Source organism: Hyaena hyaena, unplaced genomic scaffold, assembly GCF_003009895.1.
Source record: "Hyaena hyaena isolate Hyena2069 unplaced genomic scaffold, ASM300989v1 scaffold_162, whole genome shotgun sequence".
Lineage (NCBI taxonomy): Eukaryota > Metazoa > Chordata > Mammalia > Carnivora > Hyaenidae > Hyaena > Hyaena hyaena.
The window spans coordinates 1,858,787-1,872,283 of record NW_024080795.1 but is presented as its reverse complement, the minus strand read 5'-3'; the positions used below and the strand labels follow the sequence as shown (position 1 = coordinate 1,872,283).

Below are 13,497 nucleotides of genomic sequence, written 5' to 3'. Positions count from 1 at the left end.
GTTTCTGTGTATCCAAAAGCATGTAGGTCATTAGCGACATATCTCAGTTTTGCCAGATGGTGTTTACAGACAAGGGAGCTAGGAGATCCCTCGAGTGATAGGCCTGTATTAAAGGGATAGTCTAAGGGGGCTTTGGCTCCTAGGACTTGGAATTATAAATTATAATATGTGAACTGCAATTAGACTCCACCTGGCAACACTGCAATGAATATCTTATCATTTTAACTTGGAGTTTATTTTTTCCCCACTAAGTAAAGACTTACAGAAATTCCAAAATCCCATATATTACTTGCAAAAGAATGCAAAAGGGTTGTTTTTTTTCTGAATCAAACTTAAGTGTAGAAAAAGTGATTCGGGATTTCTAACCCATTAGCTGAAAAATGCAGTTGTGGGTGATAAGTTAAGGGTAAAAAAGCATCCCACCTCCCACCACCATTAAATCTGTTGCCTACAGTAAGCAAGAATTGTTCACAAAAACTATGTTCTGGAACTGGAATAGGAAGATACAAAACAGATCCCCACAGAAGTGTGATATCCTCTTTGTTTAACGCTGTGGTTTCTTTTTTTAAGTTTATTTATTTATTTATTTATTTTGAGAGAGAGAGAGAGAGAACAGAGGAGGGGCAGAGAGAGAGGGAGAGAAAGAAAATCCTAAGCAGGCCCAGACTCCATGCTGTCAGCGCAGAGCCCAATACGGGGCTCAAACTCATGAACCGTGAGACCATGAAGCGAGCTGAAATCAGGGCAGGTGCCCGAGTGTGATATCCTCTTAGAAGAGCGCCTCTGGGCGCACCTAGGTGGCTTAGTCGGTTAAGTGTCTGACTCTTGATTTCAGTTCAGGTCATGATCTCACAGTTCATGAGTTCAAGCCCCATGTTGGGCTCTGTGCTGACAACACGGCATACTGCCTGCTTGAGATTCTCTTTTTCTCTCTTTCAAAATAAATAAATAAACTATAGAAGGAGGAGGAGGAGGAGGAAAAGGAGAAGGAGAAGAAGAAGAAGAAGAAGAAGAAGAAGAGGAGGAGGAGGAGGAGGAGAGCCTTGTAGGGCTAATGAGAGCAGCTGAAGAGCTGTGAACTGGGCCTGATCCCTTTGCTTGCTCCTGAGTGTGAAACAAGTCTCTCTTAGTTCTTTGTTTTCTTTTTAAAAGTAGTTTCTACACCCAACATGGGGTTCGAACTCATAACCCTGAGATCAAGAGTCACATGCTCTTCCAACTGAGCCAGCCAGGCTCCCCAAGGCTCTCTTAGTTCTTACCCACATCATAGCCACAAAGATTCAATTGGTTTAATGGCTGGATTTAGTCGGGTGTTGGGCAGGGAGGGGGAGTCAGAATAATGAGATAGATAATGCAGGTTCCCAAAAGTCCAGATGTTTTGAAATGACATAGACTTTGTGGCTCCTTCCCTCCCTTCCTCTTTTATCTCCTCCTTTTCTTTGTCTCTCTCCCTCTCTTTCTCTCAAAAAAAGTGCCCACCACATTTCGCATTAATATTACTGGAATTTGTAATGCGTGTATATTGTAAGGCCACTGTGAGGATTAAATGCAATTGTGCATGTGAAAATGCCTAGTGCAGCAACTGACACATTTGGAGTGCTCCTGAAATACCAACGTCACTCTCCTTTTCTCCTTCTCTTGCCTTGACACCCCTCCGCCCTCCCCTCTTCCCCGCCCCCATCCCGCCCATCTTCTTACTTGGCTCTGTCTATACCCATTGTGCGCTTATCTGTCCATGACTGGGAACTGAAGCCAATTCTAACAGATACATGCAAGCAGCAGAAAGCATAAATATCAGGACTTAGCTTTAAATCTAGCTGTATGCCCCCTGTTCTTAATAACAAAATGGTTATGTTGAACAATGTATTATTTCTCTCATATATAATGTAAACCATGTTTGTTTTTTATGAACTTCACAGGGATGGTTCATAAAATTCCCAAAGCAATTATAAAACTGCAGCAGGTCAGTAGAAAGGGATTGGCTTTCAGAGCTTCATTTTTTTTTTTTTTTTAAGTAGAACAAAGTTGCTCTTAGGTCCTAGTTATAAATGATGTGAAAACCCTAACAGGGGAAATCAAATCGCATGATCTCACACATTCACCAGATTTCATACTTTGAAAGAAATTCAGTCCCTAAGTTATTTTTACAAGAAATAATGAGCTAGTACTCTGATGTAGAGCCATGGTAGAAACTAGTGATTTACTGCCTTTCAGAGAGTTCCAAAGAAGCCTGTTAGATTTATTGCTCATTTCTCCAAAGGTCTCCAATGAGACCACTCTTCTTATCTGGAGTTTGTTTCTTTTATTTCCCCGAATCAAGAAAGTATCTATAATCAGCATCAATACTGCCTGGTGGTCCCATCCTTGGGATTTTCCACAAATACTTCTCCAGCATCCCCTCTGTGAATGACCCTTGTATCTGGTGGGTATTCTTAACAGATGTCGCATTGGGCACCAGAGGGACTCCTGACCTTCTCATAGGAAATAACCATGGACATGATACTGATTATGGAGTTCAAGGGCATGGAGGCATTGCTAGCAATGAAGCTCGTTATCAGGACTGGAAAAGGAGACTTCTTGTTGCCAATAAACGTCTCAATAATATTAAGAGCAAACTGAGGCTAATTCCACTAGTGGACATTTACTCAAAGAAAACAAAAGTACTAATTCAAAAAATATACACCTCTATGTTTATGGCAGCATTATTTACAATCGCCAAGATATGGAAGCAAACTAACTTCCTATCAATAGATGAATGGATAAAGGGGATGTGAGATGTATATATAATGGAATATTATATGTGTGTGTAATGAAATATTACTCGGCCACCAAAACAAATGAGACTTTGCCATTTCTGGCAATGTGGCTGGAACTAGAGGACTTTATGTTAAGTCAGACAGAGAAAGACAAATATATGATTTCACTTAAAAAATAAACAATAAATAATAAAAAAAAATAAAACAGTAGAAACATAAGTCAAAATAAATACAAAGAAGACACTGATGGTGGAGCCTAGGTGGCTCAGTCGGTTAAGCGTCTGACTTCAGCTCAGGTCATGATCTCATGGTTCATGAGTTCGAGCCCTGCACCAGACAGGAGTCTGCTTCAGATTTTCTGTGTGTGTGTGTGTGTGTGTGTGTGTGTGTGTGTCTTTCTCTGCCCCTCCCCTGCTCGTATTCTGTTTCTCTCTCAAAACTAAATAAACATTAAAAATTTTTAATAAAAAAAAAAACGAAGAAACTGATGGTTGCCAGAGGGGAGGGGGTAGGGAAGAATGGATGAAGGGGAAAAGTTTTGTTGTTGTTGTTGTTTTTAAAAAGAGCAAACTGAAGGGGCACTGGCTTCAACATCTACTTGGTGATCGATCTACCACATAAAATGGGGAGCCCCTACACAGATGATTCTCAGAAACAGGCTCACAGTTTGTTTATTTTTTAAAGATTTTTATTTATTTTGAAAAGAGAAAGAAGTGGAGAGAGAAGCGGAGAGAGACAGATAGAGAGACAGACAGAGAGGGAGAGAGAGAATCCCAAGTAGGCTCCACACTGTCAGTGGAGAGCCCAATGTGGGGCTCAAACTCACAAACAAACAGCGAGATCATGACCTGAGCCAAAATCAAGAGTTGGGTGCTTCACCGACTGAGTCACCCAGGCGCCCCAGAAGCAGGCTCATGTTTAACTTGATACTGAAACAGCCCATTGGAAACTGAAAAAGGCAAGGAACCATGTGTCAGGTTTTATTAAGACAAAAAAAGCTGTACTGATTTTTTTTTCCCACAAAGCACAGGTTTTAAAAACAAAATCTGCCCATTCTTTTTATAATCTATAGGCCTTACCATAACAGGTTACACCTTTTGTCTAGTGTTTTCACAAAAATAGGCCGGTGAAACCGATGGCCACATGGACATCCCCATCAGGTGAAGACGAAAGGGAGGGATGAAGTGCTTGCAGCTCTTAGAGTCTTAGAAGATTGCAGATGAAAGACACAGAGTCGGATACGAGCTATGAAGATGTGCTACCGAACACAAATGCTCAAAGGCCAGGAAACCTCAACCTGATGCATTCAGAGGTTTTGTCTATACAAAGGGGCAAAAACAAAAACACTTGAGAAATTTGGTCCGCACATCAACCAGTTTTGACTGAACACATCAACTCAACCTACTGCTCGCCAGCAGCCGGACTGGGTCGTCAGCCGTTCCAAGCAGAGCCACAAGCAACAGCCCGGCCTGGCCAATGTCCCATGACAAGGTTGCCCAGCCCTCTGTGGGGACCACATAGGCACAGTTTTGGTTCCGTAGTAATTGTATGCAGCCTAACTTCAGCACATTCATTTTTCACACCGTGGTTTCATTTGTTTACTTGCCATGTTCTGCAGATTGGTCCCTAATCACCAAACAGCTTGCAAGCAAATACCTTTAAATATGTTAAGTCTACCTCCTAATACCAAAGCATTGTGCAGCTGCGACAACTTTTCATTACCACCTCTAATTAAATGTTTTGCTAAACTATCAGAAAAGAAATGTTTTCCTTTTGATTCCCAGCAACCCTCAAGAGAGCAGGGCAGACAGAAAATGGCTTCGAGGCTGGCCTGCTCTCTGCCCTCTCTCCCCATGGGCTGGTTAGGATGCCTCTGTGAACGAAGACCGAAGCCTCCCTGTACAAACAGGCAGAGACCACCCGCACTGGTAATCAGCGCATCCAACAGGCACGGCCTCTGCAGGATTCGGGTCCTGGTGCCTCTCTTCCCGAGGGTCCTGTCACACCCGGGATGATTAAACCTGTCCTGTCCTTACCCGCAATTCATTATAGAACTGGGACCAGAGGGAGATCTCTAGCTCCATTACAAGTGCGTGGATCTACAACTAATGATATAACAGCAGTACACTCACAGAACAGTAACATGAAGAAACCATTCTATTTCACTAAGGAGCAGAGCCACCACACATTGGCATAAGTACCCTCTGCCTTACACTTAACAGCTATTTGTATACACATGGCACACAGTGGGCTTCTTGGCTCCTTTCCATTCCAGGCAGACCCTAATGGCAGTCGCCATTTCTGACATCTGCAGACAGGAGAGATCTCCACCTCCTACTTGGCTCACATTGCTTTCTTCATTTCATAAATGGCAAGCGACGGTTTTCTACCACAAATAAATGTTTCTGTAATGATTATATCCCTGAATGCTACCTGAACTGGTGTTTACCACTACTTACTCACGTCTTGCAAATAAAAATGTTAAATGTCCCTTCAAAAACAAGTAATTGATCATACAATAATTAAGTCAGTTATGTATTTTCATGGCTGAACATTCTTACTAAACACTGTACCACTCACATGGGTTTTAGTGTTTGCTCTGAAAATGTCAGCATTTCTTCAGTGTTTTGCAAAGCAACAAGGTTGATAAAGGTAAAATGAGGGCTTTTCTTACTAATTCCTGAAAGGAAGCTCAGTCATCTACATGTATGTGCACAACTGCTCTGATCTGGGCATCAACATGATGCATTTTTCTTTTTTAAGCTAAGACAGTGGGTATAGGGGCGCCTGGGTGGCTCAGTCAGTTAAGTGTCCGACTTCAGCTCAGGTCATGATCTCTCAGTTCATGAGTTCAAGCCCCGCATCGGGCTCGCAGCTGCAGAACCTGGAGCCTGCTTCAGATTCTGTGTCTCCCCCTCTCTCTGCCCCTCCCCAGTTTGTGCCCTGTCTCTCTCTCTCAAAAATAAAATAAAAACATAAAAAAGTTAAGACAGCTGGTATAAACAGACCCATAAACCAAACCTACAAACAGGTTGAAGAACGTGCTGGCACATCAACAGCTCCTCAAGAATCATCACTCCAGAGGGGTTGTCACAGAAACGAATGAATTAGTCATTAATAGAAATATATTAGCTAGAACAATGGGGTGATGGTGGTATTCTGCTTTGTGCTGGTGAGAATACCCGTGGAATGCTATCTTCAGGTCTAGCTACCATGACCTTACAAGGGACAGTGATAAGTAGACAAAACCAATCAACATGGGGAGGGGCCTGGAAGCCAGAGATATATGACAAACATTTAGAAAGTTTCTTTTGCTTGGGAAAGACACCCTGAGGAAAGTGTACAAACTTCTTCTATTCAAAGGACTGCAGCATGGAAGAAGAAGGGGACTTACTTTCAGTTACTTTAGAGGGCAGAAACCAAACCAATAAAAGTGAATTTGAGAAAGTTACACAGAGATAAAGTGCCACTCAGTGTGAGGAGGAAGTTCGTCACCATCCCAGCAGAGCAGGCTCATGCAACTGTAAATTTGTCATTCCTGAAATGTTTAAATGAGTTTGTGTTCAACTGTTGTTTATCAGGGTCCCTGTGGAGAGTTCACATCTTCTAGAGAGGAGGTTTTTCATATTTGGGGTGGGGAGGGAGTGTCCTGGATTCCTCCTGGAAAATAATGAAAGGTCTGAATTCTCTCTCCAGATAAAGGTATAGATATCTACCTTTTTCAGGGAACCATGAGCTAACCAGGTTAAGAACCCCTGGGCTAGAGGGCTGAAAACCAGGGCCCAAGGCCTCTTCCAACCTGGACATTCCATGATCCGCCTGTACTCTGGGTTTTGATCTCCAAGCACAATAATGGCATTTCTCATCTAACCGAGTACATACATTTTGAACCCAAGGACGGGATCAAAGGGTCTGCCTTCTTCAGCCAGTCATTCCCTTTCTCTTCCTCTCTCATTTCTCATAACAGCACTAGTGCCTTCCTCTCCACTTCCAAACGGGGTCCTCAGCCAGGGTGGCTGTCACAGGGGGAGCGCTGATTCTCCACCCAACCACTCTTTACTCTTCTGGCCCCTCTCTACACGACACAGACTCTAAAAGTGGAATCTACACCCACCTGCCTAATGCAGATATAACATAAACACGCCCTTGACAACAGTGGTGGAGCTACAGAGAGATATTTATAGGATGAGTCTCAGTCACTGATTAATTCTAAGGGTAAAAATTATGTACGTGAAGAAATCTCAAAGGCGTTCTCTCAATTAAAGTCAATTTAGGTCAAGTCAATAAGCTTAAATTTAATAGGCATCTACTATGTGCTGAGCACTGCCTTTGAATGCTGAGAATATCAAAGAAAATAAACTACGGTCTTTGCATATAAATGAACGATAAAAATAGAATGTTCTGAGTACTATAATAGTCTCTCTAGGGTTTAAACTCAGTTCCTGGGGGAAAAATAAATTATACAGAAATATATATATATAATTATAATTTGTATAATTTTATGTGTATATAATTGCGTATTTTATCTTTATAGATACACACATACATATAAACATACATACAGTTATAGATACATGGAGACTGATTTAAAGGATGAGTCTCAATCACTGACTAATCTAATCTTGAGAACAAAAATTACATAAAGAAATCTCAAGGACATTCTCCCAATTAAAAGTCAATTTAGGAGTGCCTGGCTGACTCACTTGGAAGGGCATGCAACTTTTAATCTCAAGGTCATGCGTTCAAGCCCCACACTGGGCATGGGGCCTACTTAAAATTTAAAAAAATTAAAATTTTAAAAAGTCAGCTTAGCTTAATTAAAAAATTATATATGTGTGTATGTAAAACAGGGAGCTGATATTTCAAATTTCCAATTTCTCCATGTATATGAGGCAGAGAACTAGCCATAAGCCAAGAAAAGAATAACATAACTTAGCATCAGGTTAATTGTAAAGAAACTGAGATAGAAGCCTCCTAAACTTCCCCATCTAGAAAAAGCACTAGGAAAGGTCCCCACACTTACTGACTGGCACACAGGGAGTGTACAAAAATTCTGTTGAATGAATGTGACTAATCAAACTACCCTGAAATCTACTCAGAAGAAGGAGGCAATCCTTTAAAATGCCTTGGATATCAAAAATTGCTGTACAACCCCCTATTAAGAGGCTATTAAGTCTGCATATAAAGAATCCAGAAACGCCCAGCCCAGCACCTTGACTGAGCTTCTTGAAATATTCCTTCCAGCTCCAAGACCGTGATTTTATATATAGAATTGAATGTCTTATTTAGCAGTTTCAAAACTCTCCACAGTTCTTTCCTTGAGTCCCCATTCAGATATCAAGAGACTCCTGTTAAAGATGTTATTCCTAAGGAGTTTATTTTCCCAGCACCCAACAGAGCAAGAGACAGAAAATGAAGAGTCCTTTACAAAAACTATGCTCTAGACCAGGCTTTGGCAAGCTTTTACTGTAAAGGTCCAGAGGATAGATTTTTAAGTTTTGTGGGCCATACAATCTCTCCTCCAGTACTCTGCTTTTATTTCAAGAAAGCAACACAAGCAAGACCTAAATATACAGATGTGGCTTGTGTTCCAATACTCCTTTTATATACGGACACTGAAATCTGAATTTCATGCGATGGTTTCGTGACGCAAACTATTCTTCTTTCGACTTTTTTCATCCAAATAAAAACGTAAAATCCATTCTTAGCTTATATGTCAAAGAAGGAAAAGAAACAGGATGGCTGACCTCTGCTCTACAACTTAGAAACCAAAATGGCACATCTGGCCCTTGGAAGCAAAACATTTCCACTATCTGTTCATTTCACTCAAGTGGAAGATCTCATGCTCTAGGGGTACCCAATAAAGAAGACATCAGAACTGCCTTAGTAGGATTCGTGTACCAAGGTCATCTCGTATCATTTTTTCGAGGGATAGAATACAATTGAAAGCTGAAACGAGAGTCTGGTGATCCTGATTAGCTGTGGAGACAATTTGCTCATAAAGCCAGCAGCTGAAGCATTGCTCGGCCTGACGCAGAAATCGGGATAGAGGCAAGAAAGTTTTCCGTAAAACAAATCACAACAGAGACAGCAGGAAATGGCCACCATTATCCGTGATTCTCCATCTCTGTCTAAGAACAGTGCTTGCAAGGGGTGCATTTTGCCCAGCAACCATCAAGTCATCCTGGTCCCCCCATCACCTAGGCTCTGTGGATGTCAATACTTTTCTTCCCACTGAGGTGGCATTTGGAGATTCCATTTGCAGAGCAGCAGTGCTTGGCTAAATTCTCTCTTGCTAGTCTGACTGAACAGGGTTGGTTACAATTGCCATTCTAGATCACACCAGTTCTCTGCTAGGGAAATCTGAGAGTACCAAAAAAGTAAAATAATAATAATAATAATAATAATAATAAAATAAATTTTAAAAGACAAAAGAGAAGGAGACTAAGCACAGCACTTCCCAACGATTCAATGGTTACCAGCCCACCTACCACAGAAGCCCATGTCAGTCCAGGAAACCAATCTGTATTATGTAACAGGGAAACCCTCTGAATTTGATAATTATGGTCCATCAGAAGCAAGAGAGGCTCACGCAAGAAGCTGGAGGCACTAAAGATTTGCTGGCTGACGGTGTGTCAATCTAGCCAGTACGAAGAGATCTCAACATGCTATAGTGATGCAATTTCCAACCAGATGAAATTAAATGGGAATAAATTTAAGGTCCTGTCTCGGGTCAATAGAATTACCTTCCCAAGCGCACACAGCGAAGGAATTTGGAAGGAATGTGGCCACGTGCGGCTTAGTGGAATCTTCAGTATGATGAAGCCATCAATAAACAAGCAGGGTCTTGGGCTGCATTGTTGAACCAAAGTAGAGTATAAAGAAGAAAGAGATGATCAGTATCAGGGAGACCATATCTGAATATTGTTAAAAGCATATGGAAGAACTAAGGCTTATTTCTGTCAGAAGGATCAAAAGGAAGAGAAAAAAAAAATCAAACAGATGTCATCGGAGGAGTGGCTGTATGACCCCTCATCCCACCCCTTTCTCTGATTCAGGTGAACTCTGATTCAGTCACACTCTGCCTGGCAGGGAAAGGAACCCCCTCCTCCTGTTACCCTGAAGGCACCCTTTGCATGCGCCTTTGCTTCTTCTCTGCTTCATTAGAAGGCACATCAATGGAAAGGACTCGAACCAGACTAGAAAGAGTGGGAGTGGGGTGTCACACAAAGCTCTGACAGGCTGGCATTCTGCAGAACAATTAGACATCTTTTGTGCACTTCCAAGAAGCCCCACTAGCACCGATGGCTGGGAACAATTGATGAGAAAATTTCAACTCAATATACTGAATGGCTTCTGAGACCCTTGTCTCAGAGAGCATCACGCGTAGGCAAGGATGACAACTTGGTTGTAGAAGCAGCTGGGGCATCAGATGGGGGTGGGTGGGTGAAGCAGATGACTTTTGCGAGCTTTTCCAGCCCCAAGATTCCAGCAGCTATGCAAACCGAATGCTGACAACACTGTGTTCCTTCCAGTGCAGGCTAAGAAGGCAGTACACTAAGCCATTCATGCGGAAGATACCCAGGACCCTGCTTCACACGAGTTCACCAAGATCACCCGTTCCCACCGTCCCTTTGGAAGAATTATGGTCTATCTAATAACCCAACAACAAAGCACCAATGCGCAGGGCTTGCAGTCATCGTCCCTCAGCACCGCCTCCATACCTGAAGATGCGGCCCTCCAGGGCCTCAGGGATGGCAGCAGGCCAGTCACAGGACAATGTTTGGCATCGGCACATGCCCAACACCCATCCAAATGGAAACATAAAGAAAATCGGTTTCCAGATCCTTTCTGCTCAAAGGAATAGTGTCCTTTAGAATTCCTGGCCCCTTTCCACAAGGCAGCGCCTTCCAGTTTCCTGGCACTTGGCCTCAGTGGCACTCAACATACATTCATCTGGCTGTCACGAGGCCATTTTAATAGATGTGTGCCATGGACTCTTGGGATTGTGAATGGGAAGTCTCTCCACTCCCAAAGCATCGCTAAGAGGTCCAGAAGGTACAGCTTGTAATCACTCGACAGGGGCTCTCAAGAACATTCTATGCAGATCCCAAGAGCATCCTGACCAAAACCTATAATGAAAGCCAACAGCCTTCTGGTAGGAAACCCAAAAGTGGTGGGAGCACCAAGGTTTCCAGCTCTGGAAACAGCACGCTCCTTAAACACCAACATTCCAGCACCTGCAAAGGTCAGTCACAAGCAAATGGACAGACAGGCCAACTGTGATTAGATAGACGCATGCAGACTCCTCCCTTCTTTTGAAAGAACACAGATGAATGGACCTGAATTTCACACTCGTAAATGTGTTCAGGTTCCCTTAGAGCATATCTTAAAAGGAGAAAAAGAGAAATCTCCCTGTCCTTGAGCTGGTCAGGCAAAGAAAAAAAAAAAAAGTGTGCACATGGGCACGGCGACTCTTAGCAACCAGACAAAATTCAGATGCATTGGTTTGGAGAGGTCTTCTTTTTCCTTCTTCATTAAAGGTGGATAAATCTCAACAAAGCACTGAAACAAAAAGCCAACAAAGATAAAAATCTCCTTTCACTGTCCACTTTTCCCTTTGTTATAATTTGTAATAAACTCCTTCTGGTGATTTTTGATTGCAGAAATAATGTGTGCTTTTATTCCTTTATGCAACACAGCATTAACTCTCCAGTTCTCCCCCTGACAATGCAAAGACACAGTCAAAAACCTGGACGCAAGGAGCAGAAGGCATTCCAGCTACACACATTGTACTGTATGACTCCCAAGGAGCCAGACAAAGAACTGTACGTGGAAAAAAATCAAGCAGGGCGGTTGCCAGCCAAACACAACTGTCTTTTCAAATCAAAATCATTATAATCACAGAAGCCTACATGAGATCACAGGGGTTATGCTAACAATATCACACAATCATTCCTACCTGTGGGAACCGTGCTGCACTGCAAATATTAGCACTGAAAAGACAATACTCTGCAGCATTCACCCTCAGCGGAACCCAAGTATTCAATAAGGTAAAATATCTGGAAAAGGCAGAGATGTTTCAACGGGGCACACTGACTTGATAGATCACTCACTTGGTGACACCACGAATATCAGCAGATCTGATATTCCAATACACAAGCCGTAAGTTTTATGCAATTGCATGCATCGCACCTATCACCTGTCATCCAAGGACACTTTATTATCTGTTAAATGAACTTGGTGTACAAAACTACCTATTGCAAATCAGAGAACTTTTTACAGTGATACTGCAGAAGCTAGAAACTAGTGGTGTTAAGCCATGTAACCATTTGTCTTCCCATTTGCACAGACATATAGAACAGCAAGCTGCTTTAGGAATCATGTAGTTCAATCTTCTTATTTTGCAGAAAAAGATCTCAAAGTCCAGAGAAATGATTCGACTTGACGAAGGTCACAGAGCATGAAAAATGAGTTAGAACCCAGGTCAACCAGCTCTCATCAGCAAGCTCTTGCGACACACGCAGAATGCCTACTCACTTTCTACATCAAGAAAGGGTCCATTGTTGACATCTAGAAATCAAATGGGACATTTCACTGGGATGTTGTGTTTGGGGAAAGGTATGGTGTATGTTTTTTAAATACTCTCTAAAAACCTTATTATAAACATATTTTGCAAGAAAGATGATCATTTTCTTCGAGTCTAGGTTTATTTTTATTTATTTTGAGAAAGAGAGAGAGAGCACAGGAGAGGCAGAGAGAGAGGGAGAGAGAGAGAATCCCAAGTAGGCTCTGCACTGTCAGCACCGAGCCTGATGTGAGGCTTGAACTCATGAATGATGAGATCACGACCTGAGCTGAAATCAACAGTCAGACGCTTAACTGACTGAGCAACCCAGGTGCCCCGGAGTCCATTTTCCAATCAATGCCTTATTATGTAAAAAGTGCCAAGCTCTGGGGAGCCAATTTTCCCCACTCTTTATTCTCCTTGAAGTTTAACCCTGGACCCGAACTGTTCTCTGGCCACCAGATGAAGCTGCCAACATAGTTTTGCATTCTCTCTTTCTCGGAGAAGTAAAGAATCGGGAACAATGATGGCAGTCAGATAATGCAACATGCCAGTTCCAGTCAGGCAATCTGAGTTCCAGTTTGTGTGGCTTCGGGGGACCTCCATTTCTGCATCTCTAACACAAGAGGAGCAGCTGTCAATCAGCTACTCAGTGTCCTGCGACCTCATACTCCTAATCGGGTTTACTTACACCACTGCCATGTGGGGAGAGAGAAAAAGGTGGGTGAGGATGTGTTAAAGGGGAAACATCTGTTAAGAGCTCAGGTGGGAAATCTACACATAGAAATGCATGGATATAATTTACTTTAAATATAAAGGCTGATGTCCAGGTTAAAAATGGCTAGGTTTCTACATCTACATACATACACTTCCACACAGGACACACCAGCATGCAGCACAGCCTGATGTATGTATTCTCTCCCGAGCTAAGTAGAAAGATCCTGGCTTGGTTTTATGTGCACAGCTACTTCTCAGGCACTGCATGCTAAAAAGCAGTTTATTTTTCACTTTCTTTAAGCCTGTGCGAAGCAGCCTTCCACTGCTGCTTGCCTAATGTTCTCTGCTATCTATTGTCTACTTCAAACTCCGTAGTAGGAGGTCAATATCAGGTAAAATTAAGAGCCATTAATCTATGTAGAGATTAGTATAAGAGCTACAAAATCTATGTTAAAA

The 13,497-nt window shown here is 42.3% G+C and overlaps 1 protein-coding gene and 1 non-coding gene across 3 annotated transcripts in view; both read right to left on the bottom strand.

The window, feature by feature from the left end:
- The window catches only part of HS6ST2 (heparan sulfate 6-O-sulfotransferase 2), a 291,817-nt gene that overhangs the window by 196,283 nt on the left and 82,037 nt on the right, over nucleotides 1-13,497 (bottom strand). The gene's annotated exons all lie outside the window — the stretch shown is intronic.
- Nucleotides 1,162-1,234, bottom strand: TRNAK-CUU. Its single transcript has one exon. It is a non-coding gene; the product is annotated as a tRNA-Lys (tRNA).